At 41.5% G+C, this 25320-nt stretch overlaps 1 long non-coding RNA gene across 2 annotated transcripts in view; it reads right to left on the bottom strand.

The window, feature by feature from the left end:
• Positions 1-25320, bottom strand: part of LOC133385812 (uncharacterized) — a 61349-nt gene that overhangs the window by 19579 nt on the left and 16450 nt on the right. For both annotated transcript variants that reach the window (XR_009762969.1, XR_009762970.1), the window contains 5 exons: positions 19447-19509; positions 19089-19181; positions 13577-13626; positions 4046-4214; positions 2835-3033 (listed from right to left, as the gene is read on the bottom strand). This is a non-coding gene — a long non-coding RNA (uncharacterized LOC133385812). The remainder of the gene's footprint in view (positions 1-2834; positions 3034-4045; positions 4215-13576; positions 13627-19088; positions 19182-19446; positions 19510-25320) is intronic.

Genomic DNA, 25320 nt, shown 5'->3' on the forward strand with positions numbered 1-25320 from the left:
ATGCTTTTAAGGATATTTTGTTGTAATATATTTTAAATTTTAAAGTCTGTTTCTATGATGTTTTAGAGTGCTTTTAGTGATTTTATTTGCCGCCCTAGGCTCCTACTGGGAGGAAGGGCAGGATATAAATCTAATAAATAAATAAATAATAAAAATAAATAAAATAATACAAAAACACATAATCTTTTGCATGCACACATCTTGTATGCTTGTTAGGGGCTTGGCCACTTATTAACCACTAACTCTAGCCCATCTAGGATTATGCACAACTTAATCTCATTTACTTTAACGGGATTTAAGCACATCTAACTATCATTTGGATTACAGCCATTGTAATGTGAAGTCCAAGACAGAATTTATGGCAGACATTTCCTGTTTATATACAGTTATCTCAAAGAACGTCCAAGGGGAGTAAACAAAAAGGCTGTAAATATCATAGATAAATGCGACATGTTTAAATAATCTTTTATTTAAAGTTTGACCTGGCACAAAGGCTTATCTTTAAATTAATGGTAGCTTTCTCCACCCTTTGAGAAATATACTTAAGTTCATACTACACAAACAAGTGAAACACTATTAATCTTCTGCTTTAAACCAAATGTCCATTTTGAAACTGTGAGCTGTTCTAAAAATATATACCTAGTAGTCTGATCTTTAAAAACTATTCCGTTGCATATTCTTTGTGGAAATAAATGAGTCCCCAAGCAGCAGAGAACCAGGGATTTCTGAAAGTACAGCCAGTAGCAATTGACTAGGAGTAAATTGACTGAAACTTGGCACACATACTTGGGATTAGTGATGGCAGCAAATTTCAGTAATTAGGGGTTTGGAATATAAATTTTCTCAGTTAAGAAATCCATAGTCCTTTACAAGCCACATGCAATCCACCTCTGAAGTTCAGGCTGCACTTTTAATAGGTTTGCCACCACTAGCCAGCCCTCCCCACTTCCTAAGCAAACTTACCCATGTGAATGAGGGGTGGGGGGAACTGACAGTGGGAAGGGTTTGCTGGAAATGCCCTGCAGAGCTCATACTGAAGATACTCCATAGGGAAGGTGGAGAATTTCACAACAATCGAACATGAATGCAAGCTCTGCAGCTGTTTGCTCGTTCGCCAACCTGGAGAGCGGATTGCTTTCCATGTGATCGTTAGCGATCTTTACCAATGCAGATTTTAAAAAAAGAAATTATGACAAACTTAATGACACTGTTTTTGAACACAGGACATAATGAAGCATATACTAGCGTTACTTTCTTGTCACTGCTTTGGAGTTACCCTGCTGAAATGGGTACTCCATTGAACAGTTTTACTGAGGTGATGACAGTAGCCCTTAACCTTCATTGTTATAAGAACATAAGAACATAAGAAGAGCCTGCTGGATCAGGCCAGTGGCCCATCTAGTCCAGCATCCTGTTCTCACAGTGGCCATCCAGGTGCCTGGTTATGTTTCCTATCCTATCTCCCTGCCTATATAGCTCTCTGTTACATTATTTGGGATGGGGGGGGTAAGGTAGTAATACCTAATGGTACTAATAGCTTTATAAATACATAAACAAATTTGAAAAGAAAGAATGATTCTCTGAGTTTTGTGGAGTCACACACTCATATTTTGTTGTACAAATCTGAGGTCATTCTTAAGTACACATGTTTTCTTTAGTCCACCTTTCATAATCAATTCATCATACACTGTATTAATATCATGTTTTTATTTTTTTAATGTTGCTTATTTATATTAATACATAAGTTTAAACTGAATATCATTTTTAAAAAGTTAAAGAAAAGATTTTTTACAAATAAATGTTTTTGTTTCAAAAATATAAATGTAGCATATATTTGTTATTAAAATGCTTACTTTAAACAAATTATTTATTATTTATTTATTTAATTTAAATTAAATTTAAATTATTTATTTATTGATTTCATTTCCCTCTTTTGATGTGTTTTAATCATCTATCAGTTAGCTTCTACTATAATATTAATCCATGTATTAATGGCCAAAGTGAATTATTTTTCCAAGGGAAAGTAAATAAAGAGAGCTTCACAAACTTGTTGTTTTTTTTCTTATAGGAGATCATTGTTGATTGTCTGTGTCATTCCCACATGGACAATAATTTTAAATCTTTTGTTTTGTTTCCCACCCCCTGGGGACAGATGGCTACTTCACAATGGGTAATCAATAACAGTAGCAGTACTGTAAACAGCAAAAAATACAGGAATATAATGATATCCATTATGTGAGCATGCCACCATCAGAATAATTGAAAACAATAGCATTATTTTTGCAAATTGCCATACCAGGCCGTGAGCCCACAAAGTTAACTAAATGTGAACCACTATGGATGAAGTTTGAGTAACGACAACACAGTCAAAAGACGAACAGATACAGAGCAGCAAACCCCATCCCTAATGCTCAGGAGCAGAATTTCCTCACAGGGTTTCTGGGACTTACAATTTTCCATGGCTCCAAACATAATACATTGGCAGGAGACTATATATATAGGAGACGACAAATACCACATACCCTGTAAGGAAATGATGCTCCTGAGCATCAAGTACTTTCATTCACATGAAAGAGGCAGGTTGCTAAGCTCAGCCAATTGCAGAACAACCATGCTCTTCAGAAAGGGTAGCTTAACATATTTGGAAAAGCTGGGAGGTGGGGTATCAGGGTGTTAACCACTGCCCATCTCCCCTACGAGATTACATGTGTATTGGAGAGATGTGAAAGAAAGAAAAAAGGACACTGATTTCCATAAAATTTGTGCATGCTAATTCATATTATAAATGTAAATTTAGAAATAGTTACTATAATTCAAATAGAAACACATCTCACCATATTGGAGAAGATTGGTTACCTGGGTCCTTGCTCAGTCTGTTACCTGTTGATGTGCACCTGCAAGGCCCCTGCTCTCCCTTCATGTGGTTCCTTCTCTTTAAAACAGACGTGGACTGAAGAGCGACACCTTCATTAGAGGACCACCATCTGACACAAATAGAGGAATGTCCTCTGCAAAGTAGGACACATGGCCACCCTGGAAGCCGATGGAAAGAACAAAGGACAGACATCCTATTATGACCTTGGCTTGCTTCAGGTGCATCATTTATCTTGTTCAGTTGACCACATGAAGTATCAACCAGTGACATTTTGAAATGTCTATTCAGTCAGAGATCTTATTTATTACATGTCTAAGAGAGGGTTTTTTTCTTACACTGCCAGAAAAGAACTTTGTGTCTGGATGTAGGCCATTTGGATCATCCAAACATACCCAACAGTACACACACTGCAATGAACATGCATTTTTTGGCTTCTGTTGACTATAGTCTCAAGTCAAAGAAAAAAACAAGCCAGAAATATTGTTTCTAAAGGAGCACTCATAATAACATGATGGCAAAAAGTGAAGCTGTCCTAACTAAAATGTTAATCAAATTTCATGCATCTATCTCATTTGAAAGAACTATGTCTCACTGGAAACAACTTTTAATTACCAATTTAAAAAAAGAAAACACTAGAAGAAGCTGCAGATAGGTTTCTTTGGCTATTATGTTACAGGATTAATTCAACTGCCCTCAAGCAGTGCCTCAGAGTATAGCTGTCTTCTACTGAGAATTGAACAGGGACAGAATTAATAAACTAGCCATGGGTCAAGGATAAGAGGTCAGGCCTTTGAAACAAATCTTGTTAAAATTCCAATGATAAAACAACACTTCAGCCATCCCAATCTTTCTGACAATATTACCATGTCTACGTGTATCTGCATATTACACTGTTAAGATGCACATCAGAGGTGACACCTTGCTTGCTGTGTGGCCAAGGTCCGGACTGTCATAACACATTAGAAGACTGTGCAGCCAATGGCCCCACTCCAGACAAATTTCATGAAGTCCCACTGAAATCATTTGAAAACATTAGCCATGACCAACTCAAGTCCTGTTGTTTTCAATGAATATTCAGTTTTCCAGCAGCAGTGATGGGGGGGGGCACACACAACCATCTCACACTTAGGCCCAACAGTGACTTACAGGAAACTTCTGGGCTCTACCCACCTAATATTTTGAGTATTTTTTTTTAATTTTTAATAAGCAATCTTCATACACCAGTCCTCTGGCAGAGCTTCTGATGCAAGAGCTCCTACAAGTGTGGGTCAGCAGGGAGTCTTGTTATATATCCTTGTAGCTGCTGTCCCTTCCCAGTTTGTATTTCAGAGGGTTGTCTCTAGAGGTCCTCAGAAGAAAGGAGGAGGTAGAGAGAGGATAGAGAGAACAAAAAAAGATGAAGGTATGGGAGAAAGGAGACAGAAACTGTAAGAAACAAAGTCTTGCTGCATCCTCCACACCAGATCAAGATATCAAAAAAAAAAACACCAAAAAACACCAAAACCTGCAACAGAGATCCGGCATTACCCATGTTATCCTGAAGTCCAATGTGACAGAGACCACTGTGGAAGGCACAGACCAGCCCAAGGCATTTTCCTGCATCAAATGGCACCTTCCCACCCCCTCCAAGGCTGTACATACCTTGCATTTAAAGCATATTTAAAGCACATTACTTCCTTCAAAGAATCTTGGGAGCTGCAGTTTTTAGGGGTACTGAGAACTGTAGCTCTGTTAGGGGTAAACAACAGTTTCCAAACCCAAGATACACCAGGATGAGTGAGTTAGGATTTGGCAGAACTCTGGCTCAGCCTATGGCACCCTGGCTCAGCCAAAGATACGCCTGCATAAGCCCCTCATCCCGGGTCAGCCAGCTCAGCTGATACCAGGATAAGTCCCCCACAAGGGACATTCTTGGGGCAGGCTGGGACCAGGCAGGGGGGACTTATGCTGGATCCAAACTCTGCTCAGCTCAGTCACATGACCCAGCACATGAACTGGCAATCCAGCAGAATTTATACTGGCAGAAAGGCTGGTATCAATCAAACTCTATTTTGAAAGGCTTGTTTTCCCTCTGCTAGGTTTGGGCTGGCTCAACCGGCAGTATGCTCACTTCTGAACGGGGTTTGGATCTGGCATATTTTACACTGGCTTAATTTAGCCTGGTGTAATTTACCCCCGAGTTAGGATTGCTCCCTTAGTCTCTGTTCAGAAACCAAACCCTAAAATGAGGGACACTGACATACTGTTGCCTGTACTCTATATATTTATGCCTCATGATGAGTGCAGATGTTTGTTCACCTGCTGACTTTTCAAAACCTATTGCTTAAAAAAGTCCACCTAACAACATAGCAGGTATAAAAAAGAACTGACACTGCTGCGTTAAAGATATTGATCCAATAATCACACCTCTCTCAATTACATTCTTACTTGCTCCCAAGCTGCTGTAAAAGCAGCTTTCGGAATGTGTTCTGAACCACAGTAACAAAATGGATTGCACTTCAAGCTGCTTTGCTCTTTTGTTTTGTTTTTTAAAAAAAATAGCAAATCAAAGCTACTGAATACTCGTGGTTCTTCTTTCCTCCCTCCCTTTTCAGCATTCGAAGAAATTAGAATTCTAACTACCTACCTAAAGGCCAAATGATATGTATTCAATGGCTGTTCTAAAGTGGTAGCCTTCTACAGTTTTTGAGACTCAGGGCCCATCTATCACCTCAACCTGAAAGATGTGGTCCATTGCATGCATATGTGAGAGGATCTTCACTGTGTACGCATTTCCCCCTTTATTCACCTCTATACCTCACATTTCCCTCTTTTCCCATCAACACACACACACACAACTTAAACCAAGGAAGAAAACTGCGGTGGTCTCACTAGTGCAAACAACCATAAGTAAGCACGCAAGCAACACCCACTGGTCACGTCCCACCAATTGAGGACCAACGTCCTAAAGTCCTTAATAAGTGGTTTCCAATCTGCCAAGAACTTGTTTATCCAGGCCAGCAATATATCTTACAAAAATTCTCTGAAGATACCTTGAAGGTCTAATGTTCTTTATACAAACTGGGGAACTGTTACAGAGGCCATGGATAAGGCAGGCTATATTAAGGTTACTGGAGTGAAATTACAAAAAACACAAAAATCCGATAGATCATTTCCTTTCTTTCATGCCACAATATGCATTAAACTGGTTGTTGAAAATATGGATCAATACAGAGTTTGTTCAGCATATGAGAAAAAAAGCTGGCACATAGTTGCTTGATCACAGACTCCATCCATTTTTATCAAGCTGCTATTTTCGTACTTCTAGCACATTTGTAGTGGGATGAATTGTGAGCGTAAGTGCTTCATTATTTTCCAAAGTCTGCTTAGACTCGCTTCACCCCCAGTCTCAAACAAATCCCACTTGGTGGAGTGAGTAAAGCCTCCCTACCTTAACTTGCAAATCAGAAAGCATGTTCTGCAGACATTGGGAGAACTGAAATCTATATGCCCAATTCTCATATGCCAAACAAATGGTACTACATTTAAATCCTAGGAACACAGATCCAAATGAGTGCCTATTTCACAATCCTGCATAGGCTCTCAGGTTGATTCTGGGTTGAATATATAGCTCAGTGACAGAGCAAAACGTATCAGATTTAATCCAGCTTCAGCTAAAAGAATCTCAGGAAGCAGAGCTGGATATGATCTCTGCTGGAGAATCACTGCCAGTCAGTGAGCTAGATCAGATCAATGGTCTGATTCATCATCATCACCATCATCATCATCATTTATTACCCACCCTTCACCCATCATCATCATCATTTATTATACACCTTTCATCCAAAGGTCCCAGGGAAAGGTTACAATTCAAAAATACATTAAAAACTATTTAAAACAACATAAAATCCCAAACTAGGGTGGGTCCTAAAAATATATGTCTCAGATATTATCCACAAAGGCCATTCTCCACTAATTAATGAGAAAAAGAATTACATCTGAAAAATTATCAGAGGGGAGAGAAAGTTTTGGCAAAATTATTATGGGCCAGGATGTATTTATTGTACCTTTGAGGTGGATGAGTGATGCTTATGAGTGTGTGTTGTTTTCATTCTACAAACCATCTCATCTGTGGTCTGCACCCTGCAGTCTTCCCAGGTGCCCATGGTTCAATTAAATTCCAAGGACAGACATCATGACATAATGCCTTCTATGGAGCTTTGTCAGATTAGGAAGTGTGGATAGCCAGGAAGGCTGCAAAGTGCTGGAGAAATGTTTACATGCCATCCTCAGTCACCTCACAATGATAAGGGAATCTCAAAACCACAGACCCACCAAAATTGAAAATAAATTCTCAAGTGTCCCTGAGAATGAGGCAGAAAAATGGAAGCCTCTTTTGCAGAGGAAGAAAGTTTTAAAGAAATTGGAGGGTGGGTAGTCATGCCTTGGCCCAGACATTCTGCATCTTCCTGCTCCCTGATGCCTGCATGGTGTGTATGGATGTCCAAAGCTGAAAAGCCTACGTATAGTGCTAACAGATGTCTGGGAAACCTGTGTTCTCATCACTGAGCTTCCAAGCTGGCTCTTTTTTACACAATACAATTTCTGACTCACCCCTAAGCTTTCTGCTCAGTCCTCCTTAAAAGAGGTTCTCAAATAAGCCTGTAATTCCTCCATCTGCCCTTCCACTCTTCCAGATGTGTGGTAACAGTCTTGCTTCCTTCAACATTCCGGCCATTGGTCACTAGCATTCCCCTCCACTATTTACCAAGTACACTTTCCCCTTTTGTTCATCTCCTTTGGTCCACCACCCACAGCATGTAGCCCTCCAAGCCGACTGACTCCTCCTGATGCCCATCCTTGATGCACTGGCTGTACCCTCCCCGCAACCTGTCTTCCCCACCATGCTTCCCTTCCAGCCCACCCATCTTCTCTTGAGGGCGATCTGCAAGAGAGACGTGGTGGCAAGCAGCTCCCTGCTCCTTCTTGCAGCATCAGGTGTGCTGGGTGGCGGAGATCAATGACAATCAACCGTTCGTCCTCACTCTCCTCATCAGACATGGTCACTGGGGAAAGGACCAGGAAGACACACTATATCAGGGGCACGTGTTGGCGCATAAGCATACAGTACATAATGAAGCATGGATTGTGTCCCTGCAAGTGTGCTAAATGGTAACAGGGTAATCAAGTGTAGGTTGCCAGCAGCAACATGCAAGAGCTGAGGGGATGGGAGAACTTAAAGGACAGCATGGATTTCCCCAGTGCAGAACCCTGGTTATTATAACATTGAAGGGCATGCAGAAAAACTTTCATTAGGCAGAAGACTATAAGCGTCAATGGCTTCAGGCACCTGGGGAAAGGGCTACATCTTTTTGCGCAAGTGAGTTCATAGTTTCTTTAAAAATATAACTACGTCATTTTAAGTGTGTAAACTTATTGGTTGGTTAACACACTTGAAACGATTTAAGTAAAGCATGGAATCGCCCAACCCATGCGAAAGGGGTGCCAGCGTGTCTCGCTTAAAAGCCATGTGGGTGGTCTGAAGAGTTACAGCTGCACAGAGACACTCACAAAGCAAGCAGGAGCCAAGTATCAAGGCGAATACAGGAGACGAGAGAAAGGAAAGCAGGAGCAACCCAAACAACCAAGCGAGAGAAGCTGACAACTGTCTGTGTATGAGTGCTGAAGTGTAAAGATGTCCAAGATAGGGAAACTCAAAACATTTTGATTAGACAGCTTGAAACTTGGGAGGAGATGATCACGCACCGTATAATACAAGCAAAGAAAGAAACGGGATGATTTGCTTGTCGCAAGTTCTAAATAAAAAGAGAGTGAAAAAATCAAAAATTGAAAAGCATTTCTTACCCCAGGATGAAAAATTCCAAATTTGATAGCATCTGTAATCAGGACTGTCTGATGCAAAAATTATCAATCAGCCAGAATTCCATGCATTAATGCTATATAGAAGCTCCTCCCAAAATGAAGTGTACTCATGTGAAATTTGAGGTCAGTAGTAAGATCACTCTCAATAGCCAGAGTGGGCTGATTAGCACTTCCAGGCTCCAGCTGAATGCTGTTTTATGGGTGGCACCCAATGAAAAGCAAATGTGGCTTAACCCCATTAACCACTCTGACTTATTTTGGTTTACCTTACAACTCTAGACCATTCTTAGAGTCCACACTAATAACCAACCTTCCTTCCTCTAGGTTTGCTCAATAGTTCTCTTTGGTCACCAGCTTGTTGGACAGGTAGATGGAAAGCTGTATTTCTGCAGGCAACTCGACTTTCCAGGACTGAACATGTATTTCTGCCACCCAATCCAATGCCCTCATTGACTGGTTTTATTATGTTTGCATAACCTAGTAGTAAGGGATTCAGAAGTATGAATTGCATGAGCTTGGGTGACTCCAGGCCATCAGGTGTGTGCAGGGTAGTGCTGAGGAAGTCATGTGCTTCTTAAAGTTGCCCTTCAAGAGCCAAACCGATAGCTGTTCTTTGCCTTCCACGAATATGCAGCATTATAGGATGTGTAGCAGGACTTCAAAAGCTCTACTCAAAGGCAAAGGTGGATTGCCAAGGGAATGGCCTGCAGTTGCTTTTTCTTGTGATGTCCTACCCTGCAGGGGTAGTGGTGACCTTTTGTGTTTGGACAGAGTATAGGTTCTACTTGTCTTACCATTTGGGAGAAAAGGGCAATCAACACAAAGAGCACTGGTGCAGAGTTCCTTCACTCATGAGAAGGGGAGATTAGCAGCAAACTAATGGATCACATAGATGAGGACTTTCCATCAGCTTCTTTCCATGGCCTTGCAGAATTTAGAATGCAGTTCCTACAGGGGTGGCTGAAGATTAGTCTCCTATCAGAGGGGAGGCCCAGAAGAGTGTCTGTATGCAGGCTTAGGCAGGGCTCCCTTAGGCTTTCTTCAAGGTCTGCTTTCTTTTGGCTGGTTTTCCATTGTATGCTGACCTCAGAGTCCAGCAGTGACCAAGACACTGAAACAGAAGCTGCAGAGACACCAGCTAAGGAGCTAGACTGGATTCCTGAGACCCTGAGCTCAATGCCAATGATCAGAAGACCACTAAACTAGAGGCTGACAAGGCAGGAGCTCCCTGGACCAGAGCCCATGGCATCAGAGCCCATGGAACCAAAGCCATTACCTTCATGGGCAGCTTCCACTGGCCCCAACTACATCCCAGCCTACTTCACCAGCTCAATGGCACAGGGAGCACATCATACAGGAGGCCAGGGGTTTCAGAACAAGTACCCATTTGCCACAGGTTTGGTTCTTTAAGAACTGTAATTCTCACAAAGGGGGTATATTCTAGGAGAGGCAGACTGGAGGAAGGGTCTCAGAAAGCCTTTGTCCACCTCTAGCTTTTGTCAGAGCAAGTTGCTCACTCCGTAGAGCTGCCTTGCCCTGTCGACTTCTCTGCAAGACCAGAACACCTTGCCCTCTTTGACAGCTATCTCTCAGTTTCCTCCTTTGGCCCAAGTCTGGAAGGAGAAGGATGCATTATGGAATGTGGACTGGAAGTCTGACCTTTTTGCCTCATCCTCCTGACCAGATCTTATTCCGGCAGCTCTTTCCATTCTGTGTCTGTTTGATAAGATGACCAGTGCAGCTGCTTGGGATGGGGGAACATTGGTTTGTAGCAGCAGCAGCTGTGCAACAGTGTGACCTGGACCATGTGACCTTCTTCTGGGTGGCTGCATGTTAGATTTCCATTCAGTGGTGGTGCCAGAGACTGTTGGCACTCAATTTAAATGCCTGCGATGATGACAATGAAATGTATATGAGGCGTTTGCAAGCAAGTATTTTCAGCACACTGTGATTAAAATTTGGTACAACCACCAGGACCATATAAAGTTGTTCCAGGGACTGGATCCAATCCAGGGCCTGCAAGTTCATTGCCCCGCTCTATGGAGGCGGTCTCCTCCATACCAATGATGGCATCCCCTTTGTGAATTTTCTAGCATTACTTACAAGTGAGGCAACTTGTGCAAGTTTATTACGGCAGAGGAAAATCCTTTACAGCATTGAATATTTTATGTGTAAGGAATTTTAAATGGAGTCAGAGTTTCTTTGTATTTTTCTCACAAAGAAAGATGTACTGCAGTTAGGGGGAAATGCTTCATAAAGACATCATGATTCATGGATTTTAGTAAAATCAATGGAATATTAAGCGAATCACTGGCATACAGTCAGGATTTCACACCATTATTTTTTCCTGTGCTGTGTTTGTCTGACCTTGTCAGAGTGCAAATAGCTAACATCTTTTCATGTGTGAAGCTGAATATAAGATCCAGGTTATTATTTTTTATTATTATTAAAAAGGTTAGCTTTTAATTAGCATCTGAAAAATGTATATTCAGCACCTTTGGTATTTCCCCCCTCACTGTCTGAGTCAGTATTTCAGATATAAAATGAAACCAGTAAATTATCTAAATAAAATACAATTTCAGTCTTCTTTTGCTGTTCTATTACATATAATTTCCTCTAACACGTTATGCCTTTTTTCAGTACAATGCATTAATTTATATTGAAAATGAGAACATATCCCAGATTATGTCAATTAAAAACTAACATTTTTCCACTGATTTCCACTGAGTCAAAATTTTAAATCTAATATAACTGTTCTCAAACTACTTTTAGCTGTGGCCACAGAACATGAATAGAGTCCATATGTGGCCCATATTCCATACATGTCAGTAGACCAAATTAGTATCATTGTGGCTGCATCAAAATTTCCAGCTGACAACAAAAGTCCCTTAAGAAACTTTGTAATGTATATAAACAGAAGGATGTGCCCATGTTTTAATGTTCACGTCAAATAATTCATGTTCATAATTAGAAATGTTGCACCCACTTATACATTCATTTATCCATATTTGCATTCAGCACTGATGCATAGTAAAGTCACCTTCTTTTATCAAAAGACAAGTGATAAAGTCAGCAGGAGATATAGATTTGGTGGTAGCAATTGGAATGGCAGTCCAGTGTAGAGAGAGGAGAGAAATTTGTTCCATTCATATTTTAATGCGAACCTACATATAATTCACAGCATCTGAACCAATATGTGAATGAAAAAACAGCTATCATTTGAAATTCACACTTCTCTGAATTTTGCCATGCAGCTCTCCAACCAAAAATGCTTGCAAAGAGAGGTATATTAGGGGAAAGCGCACGCACGCACGCACAAAATGCATATATTCATGAAAATAACATAAATTGCTTGCACAGTTATATACATTGAATACAAGTGCATATATTAGGAAAAATAGGCACAAAATTCATACCACTTTTTGTACTTTTTAAAAGATTGCAAACTGATGCAGAAATGGGGCAAACTGAATTTAAGACTGGAAAAATGAGACATAGAGAAAAACTGAAATTGCCAGAGTCATTCATCTCTAGTCCAGCATGACAAAACTAAGAGGAACACATTGCAAGAGAACAAATGAAACAGTTAAAACATCTTTGATGGATACCTTAAACGAAATGACACAAAAAGAAATTACTTTTTTGTTAGACTGCTGCTAGATAGGCAGTAACACTCCAATGAAATACAGATTAATGTAGAACTTGGTACGAGAGACTTTGAAGCTTAGCTCTAATGAAAAAAATTCTCAGAAAATATTAGTATAGCAAACAGTAATTCTGGTCTAGATTGTTTCATAGCCCAATAGTTTGTATTTTGTGTTAATAACTATCCCTCAGCATTGCTTGACCCAGCATAAATGATTATGAAGTGATCTCATCACTCGTAATACTTGCATTACACCTCTGCTTATCTGGTTATCCTTAAATACAGTATACCTGATGCCATATTCTTTCTGTATTTTGTCACTGACACTTCAAGCTCCTCTACTTGCTTTCTTTATAACTCTTTTGCTTTTTCAATATCAATTTATTATTATTTTTTTAGGGATTTTTTTTTTAAAGAAAAGAGTGGAGCTGCTGATGCAGAAAAAGTTTAGAAACATTGATGGAGAATCTGAAGATTTTAGTTAACTCTGAACTTCTTAGTTTAGTTAAGAAAAAAGGCAAGTAAGGGAGGAACATGATAGAAGTGCATAAAATTATGTATCGTGTGGAGAAAGTGGGTTAGGAAGCCATTTTCTTCTTCCCTCATAACACTAGAACTCGGTGCCATCCAATGAAGCTGAAAGTTGGAAGATTCCTGACAGACAAACGAAAGTATTTCTGCACACAGCCCATGGTTAAACTATGGAATTCACTCCCACAAGAGGCAGTAATGGCCACTAACTTGAACGGCTTTAAAAGAGGATTAGTCAAATTCATGGAAGATAAGGCTATAAATGGCTACTAGCCATTATGACTATGTTTTATCTCCACTGTTGGAGGCAGTGTGTCTCTGAATGCTAGTTGCTAGGAATCCCATACCACCTCCTGTCACACCCACATTGGCATGACAGAACATAGGGTGCCAGCATCCAATCACAGCATACAACTATCAGTATATAAACCCCACACCAGAAGAACTGAAGAGCAATGTTATGGGGCTGTATCTCTGAGGCCTCAGATCATGCATACTTAGAATTCACAGGGGACAACGCTGGTGATGGGAAATTTTGAAGAAAAGAAACACTTTGCAAAATGTTTTATCTCCTGAACACGTGGGAACTTGTTCACATTGTTCATCTCTACTTAGAACCCTAACTCACAGTTTGGCTCAGAACTCAAGGCATAAATACTCACCACCAAAATTTATCACACTCCAACAACAGGGGGCGCCAGGCGTGAGCATCCTGCAAAGGGAGATAAAGAAACAGGGAACACTTGCTGTAACAGATGCTGGAAGGTGTCTGCCATTTTCCTGCCATTTGTAGTTTTTGTATGTACATTTTGCCCTCCCCTTCTGGGCTGTGTGAGTATAGGATTTGATAACCATTTCATTGGTGGTGCAGCATCATATCTCCAGACCTGGTGTAGGACTGCTCAGCCTGTATCCTTAAAAACTTTAAAATGTATAAACCATTCTCTTCTGCATTATGAGCAGCAATAATATTTTGGTGCCATCCAATATTATGTGGTGTTGTTTTTTTCATGGGCAAACTCCAGCTTGTCATTCCTATGATAACAACATGAGAAGAATTTATAACCATGGCTCAAGAATTAAATTTAGATACGGCTTTAGTTTAGGAGAAGTTCTCATAGCTGTTTATTTTTTAAAACCTTTGAGCCCTGCTTTTCTTTAGGTAAATCTATTGTTTTATACATGTATAAATCTTTCCTGGGCTACAATTTTTTATCACAGAACTGACTTGCTTGGGCTTTCCTATGAATGCAAATCATAAGGATGGAAGTGGCTTAGTTAACCAGCCTGCACCGACAAGGCAAAAGAAAGGAATCTGTACATTGTCCATGGTTGCAGGCGGTATGCTTCTGAATACCAATTGCTGGAAGCTGCAGGAGGGGAGCATGCTTTTATTGATTATTTATTTATTTATTATTTGATTTATATCCCACCCTTCCTCCCAGCAAGAGCCCAGGTACTGCTTGTGGGTTTCCCACAGTCATCTGGTTTGCTGCTGTGTGATCAGATGGCCCGATCCAGCAGGCCCCTCTTATGGTTTTATGTAAGGTGTTTGTTGCGGTCAGTGCCAGGTCCATGTTGTCTGTCTTCACCTTAGCTTTAAAAGGACTCAGGGGTATAGCAAGGGACATATAGAAATTTGACTTCTTGAATTAGGGACAATGAATAAAATTTTAAAGCTGAGCTAAAATGTTGCTCATGAATTTTGGGGGGCATAAGGAAGATTTGGGGAATGTGAAGTCCCCTTTCTCCCAAAAACCTGAAACATGTCTTATTTCTCTTTCTCTCTCATTGTGCTGTTTGTATCCACAGTTTTCTATGCCTTTTTTTGTGCTCTTTTATTTTCTCTGTCATCCTTTGATCTTAGCCATTCAGGAATCTGAGTATGATGACATCAAGCCACTATATTATACAGCCATGAGGTGGCTGTATACTATAGCCAGCATGGAATTTTGCATTCCGGCATGTTAAATTGAAAATACCCGCCATGCCATTCTGCTGCTTCCCATAAGCTCATTTCAAACCAAAATCTTACAAAACTTACAGTCCTGAACTCAGAAACACTTGCTTAACAGCTCTCTAAGTTTTCATAGTGATACACAAAACAGTCACAGAGAATTGTCAGTTTAACAATTTACAAGAGTAAAAAAATCTAGACCTCTGTTGAACTTTTTGTCAGTGGTCTCTTAATTTGTTGGAATTAATTAAAAATCAGCCATGTTCATAGAGTACCTATAATCCTATTAGTGACCTTGCCCCATACTCTGACCTTCCTCTTCTGCAGTTTAAAAGTTTAAAAAAATGCATGGCTGATTTTTAATTAATTTAAGAAAATTAACATTGGAATCAATGGTAAGTGCAGGCATGCTCAGTAAGAACCAACAGTCAATGTTCTAAAAACCAGACCAACAGCTGTTTGGCTTGGCTAATCAGGAGACTCCTATTCTCCTGACAGAGCAGCAATGGCCAGAGTGGTTTAACAGTGAGCCCCTCTTCCCAGAGAATTCTGGGAATTGGAGCTCTATGAAGGGAATAGAGTGTCTTGTAGCAACTCTGAGCACCCTTCACAAACTACACTTCCCATGATTCTTTGATGGAAGCCATCAATGTTGAAAGTAGAATAAATGTTTGGTGTGGATGTGGCCAGGGTCTGTGGCTTTGGTTTAAATTTGGGTGGGAGACTACATGTGTCTGCTGTACAATAAAAAGCTGGGGAAAACCCTGAAAAATAATGATACTGTTTACAGCATTTTCCTTTTGGAAAGGAAAGAGGCTTTCCCTCTGCCCAGTGCCCGCCCACCCAATCTCCTCCCCTCCCCAACTCTCCCCCACATCAGTTTTGCATATCCTACGCATCATTGCACAGGAGTAAATCCCACTGAACTCAATAAGCATGCAAATGATCAAACCTGGAGATGTAGTCCTGAATGCAAGTGTTGCTACCACTCACCCTATGCTCAGAGGCACATGTTACCAAATTCTTCCAAGCTACACAGGAAGTAGATTGCATTGTGATAGACCAAACCAAATTGTGTTCGCATTTTTACAAATTTGTAGGGCAGTACAATATCTCAGAGAGGTGATCAGGTGTCCTGCCCCCCAGGTGCATTCACTATAGCTGCCCAATTTCCCTGCTTTTTAAAGTTTGATAGAAATATTTATTGGCTAAAACCCTATTCATAGGGTCGCCATAAGTCAGAATCAACTTGAGGGCAGTACATTTACATTTTTATATGTGTGTTTTTAAACAACAATGGGTTTTTTTGCCTATTAGTAAATAACCAGTTAAATTGGCTACACTAGGGGTCACCAGGAAGGAATATTCAGCCCTAAAACAAATACTAAGTCTTCAAGTCGACTATGACCTATGGCGACCCTATGAATCAATTACCTCAAATAGCATCTGTTATAAACCACCCTGTTCATATCTTGTAAGTTCAGGTCTGTGGCTTCCTTTATGGAATCAATTCATCTCTTGTTTTGGCCTTCCTCTTTTTCTACAAATCAGAGGTGCAGAAGACTTCCCCTGCTTCCCCCCCCCCAAGTAATGCCCAAAAGTAATTCTGGAAACGTTACAATTACTCGACAAAAGTAGTAAAATTACTCCTAGTTCTATTGCAATCAAAATATAAAGGAATTACCCACTCGTTACTCAAAAAAGTAATGAATTACAAGTAATTCATTACTTGTAACTAGTTACTTCCAAGCTCTGCCATTATGTGTCCAAAGTATGATAACCTTTTTTTTGTAAACTGCCCATAGAGCTTTGGCTATGGGGTGGTATATAAATGTAATAAATAAATAAATAAATATAAATAATTCAGTCTTGATGTTAACTGATTTAAAAAGTACATTAGCAACAATAATGCCTATTATAATTTTCTGCAGGTTTTTTCTTCCCCTCTCTTAATGCTCATAGTGTAGCTAATAAACAAAGAGACTGAAAATGACACACATTGTATACTATAGACTGTTGGTAGGGTCTCACATGACTGAATGCTCTTCCATAGAAGAGTAAAGCACACACAGGAAACAAAGTGTCAAGAGGGAAGGGTGCTAGTCTAGACGTCTCCCCAATCTGCTTGCTTTCTATATCTAGATTTCTTTTTTCATAATAAGGCCATCTCTTTTGTGAGCCACTTTCTATAGTCTGAAGCCATACAGTTGAGAATAGGGATTGGGAAAATTTGATACTGTTTGCATTTAAAGGGAAACTTAACTAATTCATACTTTCCAAAACAATATGTTAACCAAAGCACAGCCATCCTTTGAAATTCACACGATTCTGGATTTTGTAACGCAATTCTCCAACCTAGGGATGCATACAAAAATGCATATACTAGGGTAAAGTGAACATATAAATGCATATCTTAGCGAAAATAACATACACATATGCATTGTGTTAGCGGAAACTGGTTTGCAATTAGGGAAGCTTACATACAAAAATATGCACATCAGGAAAAATTTGCAGTAAAATGCTGATGAATTTCCATGAGGACTAAAAAAAATGCAAATTGATGTGGATATGTAGAGAACAGAATGTAAAACTGGAAAAATGAGCTGGGCCAGCACAAGAGGGCGGCCAGGTCGGGCCCTGGCCGAGGGCCCCTGAAGGGTCCCTCCTTAGGGTGGGTGGGAAGCACTCCCTTCCACTATCCATGGCAGTTTTGGCTCCTGTCCCTGCCATGGATCATGAGAGGGAACTCCCAGGCACCCCCCCCACTGCCACGCATGCCCGCAACACATGCCTGCATGCCCCACCTACCTCTCCCTTGATATAAATGTTGTTTGCACTGCAGGCGCAAGCCTGCCATCAATCAAGTTAGCAGCTGAGGTTCCCCTAAGAGACTGATGCCCCTGCCGCCATCTTGGTTGACGGCAGGGATTCACGTGCATAGCATGCATCCATGCCATCAACCAAGATGGCAGTAAAGGCACCAGCCCCTCAGGGAAGCCTCGACTGCCATCTTGAATGATGGCAGGCTTGCGCCTGTAGCATGGGCAGCATTCACCAAGGGAAAGGTAAGCAAGTGGGGCGTGTGTGCAGGTGCCAGGGCTCGGGGCAGGCTGAAAAGAAGAAACAGAGAGATACAAAATCTGGCAGATTCGCCCACCCCTAGTTGAGACACATTTACCACCTCATTGAAAAATAGGGCTTAGTTCACATAGGGGCCTTGTCAGGCCCTGTTGAGCACCACCATCACTTTACATGAACTTTATGTTTACCCTACTTCCTATACTTCTCTGTGTCTGCACATGGCAGGGGAAGATTGGTAGCACTGGGCAAGCTGCCATTCAGAGAGCCTCAGCTGCCATTACTGATCATCTCATCGAGGAATCTGACAGGCCTCAGAGAAAACCCAGAGATCACTGAAATGCCATTTGAGAAGCAATGGGTTATACTATACCAAGTGCCTAATAGCATACTTGTAAATAAATTTGAATAACAAAATAGTTATTACAGTCAGTTGACTACTACATTCTAATTGATTGACTGAAAATATTTGCTGAACTAGGCGATGCCCCAGAACTTCATAATTACTAAGCTTGTAATGTTCAACTGCACTGTGAAGGGATTCACATCCTCCCAAATTCAGTCTGAGCCAGACCGCCTCCTTGCTGCCCCTACATCCCCTGAAAGTTTCCCAACCCTTGTCCCTATAGACATAAGAAGAGCCCGCTGGATCAGGCCAAACGGCCCACCTAGTCCAGCATCCTGTTGTCACAGAGATCCTTCCCCTTCCTTCTTACCTGGTTGTAGTGGGGAAGATGAGATTGGAGGCCTCTGTGTGAAGCCTCCCATCGCTTGTCACCTGCAATGGCAGCATACCAGGCACCTAGAATCCTGGGAAATGCAGTTTCATCATACTGCCTTATCCCCTGGGAATTATAGTTTCCAATACCAGACATGGCAGAGAGATTTAAAATTCGATCACCACCACCCTTCCAAAACAAGCACAACCAGAAACAACCATAATCAGCAATGACAATATACCTGAATATGGGACAGAAAACATTTTCAGGAAATAGTTGAGAGTATTGACCCCCAGAGATAGGAGATACTCACCAAGCCGAAAGCTGCTCGTCGTAGTCTTATTGTCATATAATTTACAGCAAGCAACCACATCACACTATGAGTAAGGGCTTAACATTCAAGAACTTTTGCACATGTACCTTCAAAGTTACTGGCTGTGGGTGCCTGTTGTCTGATGAACTCTAACTACTCATGCGCAGAATCTCATTTTACATTCAGAGCTGATGAAGAACCTTTGGAGGAAATGCCACTCAATTTGTAATCAAGCATTAGAAGCTGAATAGATTTATATTCTAAGCCAGGTAATTATGAACTTTGGCAACATCACTGGTGTCAGTTAATTAGATCAAAACTACTACATCATCATGGTGGTGTTTTGTTTTGCTTTGCTCAGATGACTATTAAAATTTAATATTGTGAAGAAATTGTTTTCTATGGGAATAGCAGAAATACTTGAAATGCAGATATTTGTGCTACCTGTTTTCATGAAACACAGACCTTTAGTTTCTGTGGCTGTCAATCCAGCAGTCTTCATAAACACAGATCCAATGAATAATGCACCTATCGGCACCAGGATACAGAAGAAAGCAGATGCTCAGTGGGGCTTTTCATTTCTTTGACATGCGTGACAAAACATTTGAACCCCTATGGCTTTCCTCCAGAGTTCAGTTTCTACACTACAACAAATATGCTGGAACAGTACACCCTGCAACAGTTGGGAGGCATGATCTTTGGCCCTTTGCAGGGTGGATTATTTTAGAAAATCATTCTGGGGGACAATCCTCTTAGCTAGGAGAACCTTATTTCCCATGATAACTGCAACCATGCTGGAGGGGGAAAATCTTCCTGGATTTGAGCAGGAAAGATGAGAGAATGAATATGAATTTATTCCACTTCAAACTATTTCTGCTTATTTATTATACAATGTTCCCCCAAAGAGCTCAGAGTGGCAGACATAGCTCAGAGAGGGACCATACCTCAGGGCTTATCCAAACGGAGCGGGATAATCCACGGTTTCCATATTCGGTTTGTCATCTGATAGTCCTTACTTTGCCTTTTAGTTCGTTCTTTCCCAATTTAAAAAAACTCTTTTTTGCACCCGCACCCGCAGCGGTAAGACCCCTACATTCTTTTCACTTTTTCCAAGCTCCACCTCTAAAACCTCCCCCTATCAACCAATTGGTCAGCAAAAAAATTACGTATGCTCCTTTCCCCCTTTGCAAGGAAGCACAATATGGCTTGTAAAGGAGTTCTCCCCTTGGAAGGAAAGGCTGCTGGTCGGTTTCACGCCTGCCTTGTTTGTATTCTCCCTTTCCTTCCCACGGAGAATGAAATTGACAAAGCTTTCTGGAGCAGGCTTGAAACTGACTAGAAGCCCTTTTCTTGTTTGCATTTGTGATATTACACTTAAAGGAATGTATGCTTTTCTGATTTGAAGCAAAAAACCCAGCAAGTACAATGAAATTGACAAAGCTTTCCGGAGGCAGGCTGAAACCGACCACCCTCCCTTTCTCGCTTGCTGTGCATTGCAGATCTCACCCAGAGCGGCTGCCCAGTTTGCAGACTGGCAAAAAATAAAATGCATCTGCGCAGTAGTTGCAGATCCCCCCCAACACCCCACCATTGCGATGATTGGTTCAATTTTCCCAGGCTTATTCTCGCACATGCGCAAAAGTGCAGATACGTGATTGGCTGGAATGAGGAGAAGGGGCAAGGGGAAACACCCCAAAACCGCCCATCAGCTGTAAAGTCCACTGTATTGCATCCTAACTCCTGAAGGCACAGCGGATGATTCCCGATTTTAAACAGCAAATTGCATTTTTGCCGGTATTGCAAGGACCGGATTTAACCCGCGAAAATGCGTAACAGCGCGAGATGTCATTTGGACGACCGAAAAATAATGAACACACATAGCGGGCATGTCACACATTTTGCAGTCATCTGGATGAGCCCTCAGTTGCAGAGAACATCCCTTGCGTTCATAAGGTCACTGGTTCAATCCATTACAGTTAAAAAGAAATAAGTAGCAGTTCATGTGAATGATCTCAACCTGAGACCCTGGAGAGTTTCTGTCAGTTAAAATAGGGCGGCAATACTGGTCTAGATGGACAAACAGTCAGACTTGGTATAAAACAACTTCCTATGTTCCTGTTCCCATCTGGTCTCCCATCCTAGCAGCTTCCTGCAATCTAATAAGCTTCAGCAGTAAAACTGCCGCACGGGCCTTCAGACCATTCCTTGGCATTTACTAAGCCTTGTGCAACAGTGTTCCTGGCAGAGCCTGGAAGTGATTCGTTAGGAAAAACGAATTACTGGTAATTTATTACATTTTTGAGGAACAAGTGGGTAATTTCTTTACATTTTGATTGTAATAGAATGAGGAGTAATTTCATTGTTTTTGAGATGTAATTGTAATGTTTCCAGTGTTACTTTGGGGCATTACTTGGGGGGCGAGCAGAGGAAACATTCTGCTCCTCTGATTCATGGATAGAAATCAGGTGTCTCTGTGCAACGTCACTCTTCCCTCGTGATCTATGGGTGTTTAGGAGGCGGACAGCGAGACGGAGTAGAGTGGAGTGGAGAAAAAATGGTTTAAAAATGGACATTGGTGGAGAAGAATGGAGAGAGACAGGAGCTGGAGGGCAAGGATGCAACAGCAGAATGGACATGAAGAACTGTGGTGAGAAACAACAATGTATGTATGTGTATGCATGCGCACGCGCACTTGGTGCAAGGGAGTAGCCCTCCCTGGCTACTTTGCTGTTAACTGTTTTGCACCCCAAAAGAAATTGTTTGCTTTGTGGCAGGGCAGAGTCCAGGAGGTGGTTGAGTGAGAGACACTATGTTTGCTGGCTGGGGGGAGGTGCACGTGGTTTAGCACGCAAAGCTCTGAGCGGCGGCCTCTGTCTCCCTCCCCATCTCCCCTCTCTTACCAGTGGAGAGACAAGACACCACCACTGCTAGCTAGCCACCCAGAAGTAGCAGGGCTGCTGAGAGAGAAAGGAGCAGAGCCAAAAGCCTCCTCACAGCCAGGCTTCGGGGTGAGCGAGGGGCAGGCAGAAGTTGTAGCAGCAAGCAGCCTTCCAGTTTTCTTTCCTGCCCTTCCTTTCTTCCTAACAACCAGGATGCATCTTCATCTTCTGAGGAAGGTATTTCCTGGAAGTTCTTTTGTGCAAATTAAAAAATCCCCCTCCCCATGGCAAATGCAAAGAATTCCAAACAGGCACTTGTTAAAAATCATTGTATAGTTAACTTACAGTACAATACTGTAGATACAAGTCTATTTATTTATTTATTATTTGATTTATGTCCCCCCCTTCCTCCCAGCAGGAGCCCACAGTCTACACAAAAGTAAGTCTCTTTATGTTTAATGGAGCTTACTGCCAGGTAAATCAAATTTGGTATAGGATTGCACTAATTAGGCAAGATAAGGACTGGTTGAAGCCTTGAAGCTGTACTAATTTGTGGGGGGGGGAGAGAAGAGAAAAAAATCTGACACTTTATAGTACAAAAATGCATCAATCTGGTTAAGGTAAATAAAAGTTGATGCCTATAATACCACCACTACCCTCCAAACTAATACTTGTCTACTCAGAACTACGTTCCATTGGTTTTAATAGGATTTACTCCCAGGCAAGTATGTATTGGAGTACACACGTACCTGGGAGTAAGTCCCATTGAACCCAATAGAGCTTACTTCTGAGTAAACATGTATTGGATTGCAGCCTTAGTTTCCTTTTGCAGCCATTTTAATTCTGCCTTCAGTATCTTCACAGCAGCCATGTGAGGTAGGTTAGGCTGAGAGTTAGGGACTGACCCAAGGCAGTAAATAAGCAAAAATAATGATGAGTAAAAATTTTAAATGTGAAAATGCTTATGCTCAGAGTATTTTTGTTGCTGTTTGTCAAGGCTTTTTGTGTGTTTTTAGGTCTACTGTCTTATAACTTTTTTTCCTGAGAATGTCGTACTTCATACATTTACAGATGTTCTTTTTAAAAAAAAATTGCCCAAATTCTGTGGTGGTGATTTTATTTTTTTTACATTGAGTTCTTTGCATGCTTTAGGGTTGGCATTGCCAGGAGATCAGGCTCTTGTGCATTTAACAGCTGTAAGAGTAAGCCTTTTCTACTAGGGAAATACAATCATGGGAAAAACTTCACCTGTTAACATAGTGTCTGTCAGAGATCTTATTACTTGTGTATGCCCCCCTCCCCAGATTTAGTTTTGATTTGTGAATGCCATGACCATTGCCATTCCCTCCCCCCGTTTATCTTTGCAACAACACTGTGAGGTAGCTTAGACTGAGACAATATCTGTACATAAGCAGCAGTTGGTACTTGTAGTTGGTACAGCATTCATAAATGCTGAAATGTATTCTGGTGGAGTCCAGTCCTATATATGTCTACTCTGAATTAAGCCCCATTGAGTTAAATAAACAAGTATATAGGATTGCAGATTAATTTTTACCTCTGAAAGCAATGCGGTGTCAGACATAGAATTTAAGAGACATGCTTTTCTGGACATATTTGAAACAGGTGGGTAGGTGGGAAGGGAGTTGTGTTAATCTAATTGGGTCTTCAGCATAGTGCCCTCCAGATGTTGTTAGACTACAACTCCCATCAATCTCACACAACATAATTATCAAGGATGATGGAAATTGTAGTCGTACAACATCTGGAGAGCACCACGTTGGCTATCCCTGGTCTGTAATGTTCCACAAGTAATTTTTGTTGTTTGTTGCAATACCTACAAGAACATAAGAAAAGCCTGCTGGATCCACCCAGCAGCCCATCTAGTCCAGCATCTGTTCCCACAGCGGCCAGTCAGATGCCCTAACGGGAAGTCCACAAGCAGGACCTGAGTGCACGAGCAGCACTCTCCTCACTTGTATTGCCAGCAACTGGTATTGAGAAGCATACTGTCTGTGACAGTGGAAGTAGAACATAGCCATCATTGCTAGATGTCACTGATAGATTTATCCTCCATGAATTTGTCTAATCCTCTTAAAGCCATCCAAGTTGGTGCCCATCACTGCTTCTTGTGGTAGCAAATTCCATAGTTACACCCAGGGCTGGTTCTAAAGGGCGGCCAGGTTGGGCACTGGCCCGAGGGCCCCGGAGCTACAGGAGCTCCTGAAGGGCCCTCTGCTCCCCTTCCTCGATCTGCGGCAGGAGCCACAGATCGCAGGATAGGAGCCGCCCACCGAGCCGCCCGCCATGCCCGCCATCCCCCCGCTTCACCTACTGTGCTCTGCTGTTCTTTGCAGCTGCGCACGTTGCACGCGCAGGGTTGCCATCAATTAAGTTGGCTGCCGAGGTTTCAGTAAAGGACTGAAGCCTCTGCCGCCATCTTGGTTGATGGTAGCAATGCGCACGCTGCGTGCCATCAACCAAGATGGTGGTAGAGGCTTCAGTCCCTTACGAAAACCTTGGCCGCCATCCTGTTCGATGGTAACCCTGCATGCGTAGCGTGCGCAGCCGCAAAGAACAACAGAGCAAGGTAGGTGAAGCGGGGGATGGCGTACATGGCGGGCGGCTCGGCGGGTGGCTCGAAAGCTCTGCACTGTCTTGCAATCTGTAGCACGGCTCCTGTCATGGATAGAGGAAGAGGAGCGGAGGGGCCCAGGGCAGGCTGATGCCCAAGGGCCCCAGCATTCCTGGAGCCGGCCCTGGTTACACCATATGCTGTGCAAGACTATATTTTTAATTGCAGGTGAAGGGATAACGTTTATTCTGGTGGATTACTTTTGATATGTGCATTCTCTCTTTACCTACATTATGTCTCTTAAGTTCTATCTCTGACAGTTCAGTCCTGCATACATATCTATCCAATGAGTTCAATGGGACTTACTCTCAGGAAAGTATGTACAGGATTAAGTTACCTCTAAGTTATACAGTTGACCAAAAAAAAAAAAATTACAAAGGCAAAGTATAAAGTACTAAAGTTTGCATTTTTCTTTGATGATAGGGGATTGCCATATTGATCAAAATGTGTTTTAGTTAAAAGGGGTGCTCTGGTGTTTTTTGCAGCACAGCACAGCACTGCAATAGAATGCCTGTTCAGTACTGGTGGCAACATAATGGCTGTAAAAAGACATTCCTTGTCTGACGTGCTCTTTGACCATCTTGTTCTTTTGAGACACAACAGAAATCTATTGTAAAAGCAGCATTTCAAGTGTAAAATTTGATTTCAAGTGAAAAAGTATATGTGTGTTGGGGTATCACCATAGTTGGGGTGGGGGTGGATGTGAGATTCTGTTATGCCATTCTTTTAATCTTATGGATAAAAAAAATCTATTACCCTCTATGTGTGTGTGTGTGCTTATTTTTAATGTTGTTTTAGGCTACTTAGATGTGCAGCAGTAATAATAAT

Source organism: Rhineura floridana, chromosome 5 (genome assembly GCF_030035675.1).
Source record: "Rhineura floridana isolate rRhiFlo1 chromosome 5, rRhiFlo1.hap2, whole genome shotgun sequence".
Lineage (NCBI taxonomy): Eukaryota > Metazoa > Chordata > Lepidosauria > Squamata > Rhineuridae > Rhineura > Rhineura floridana.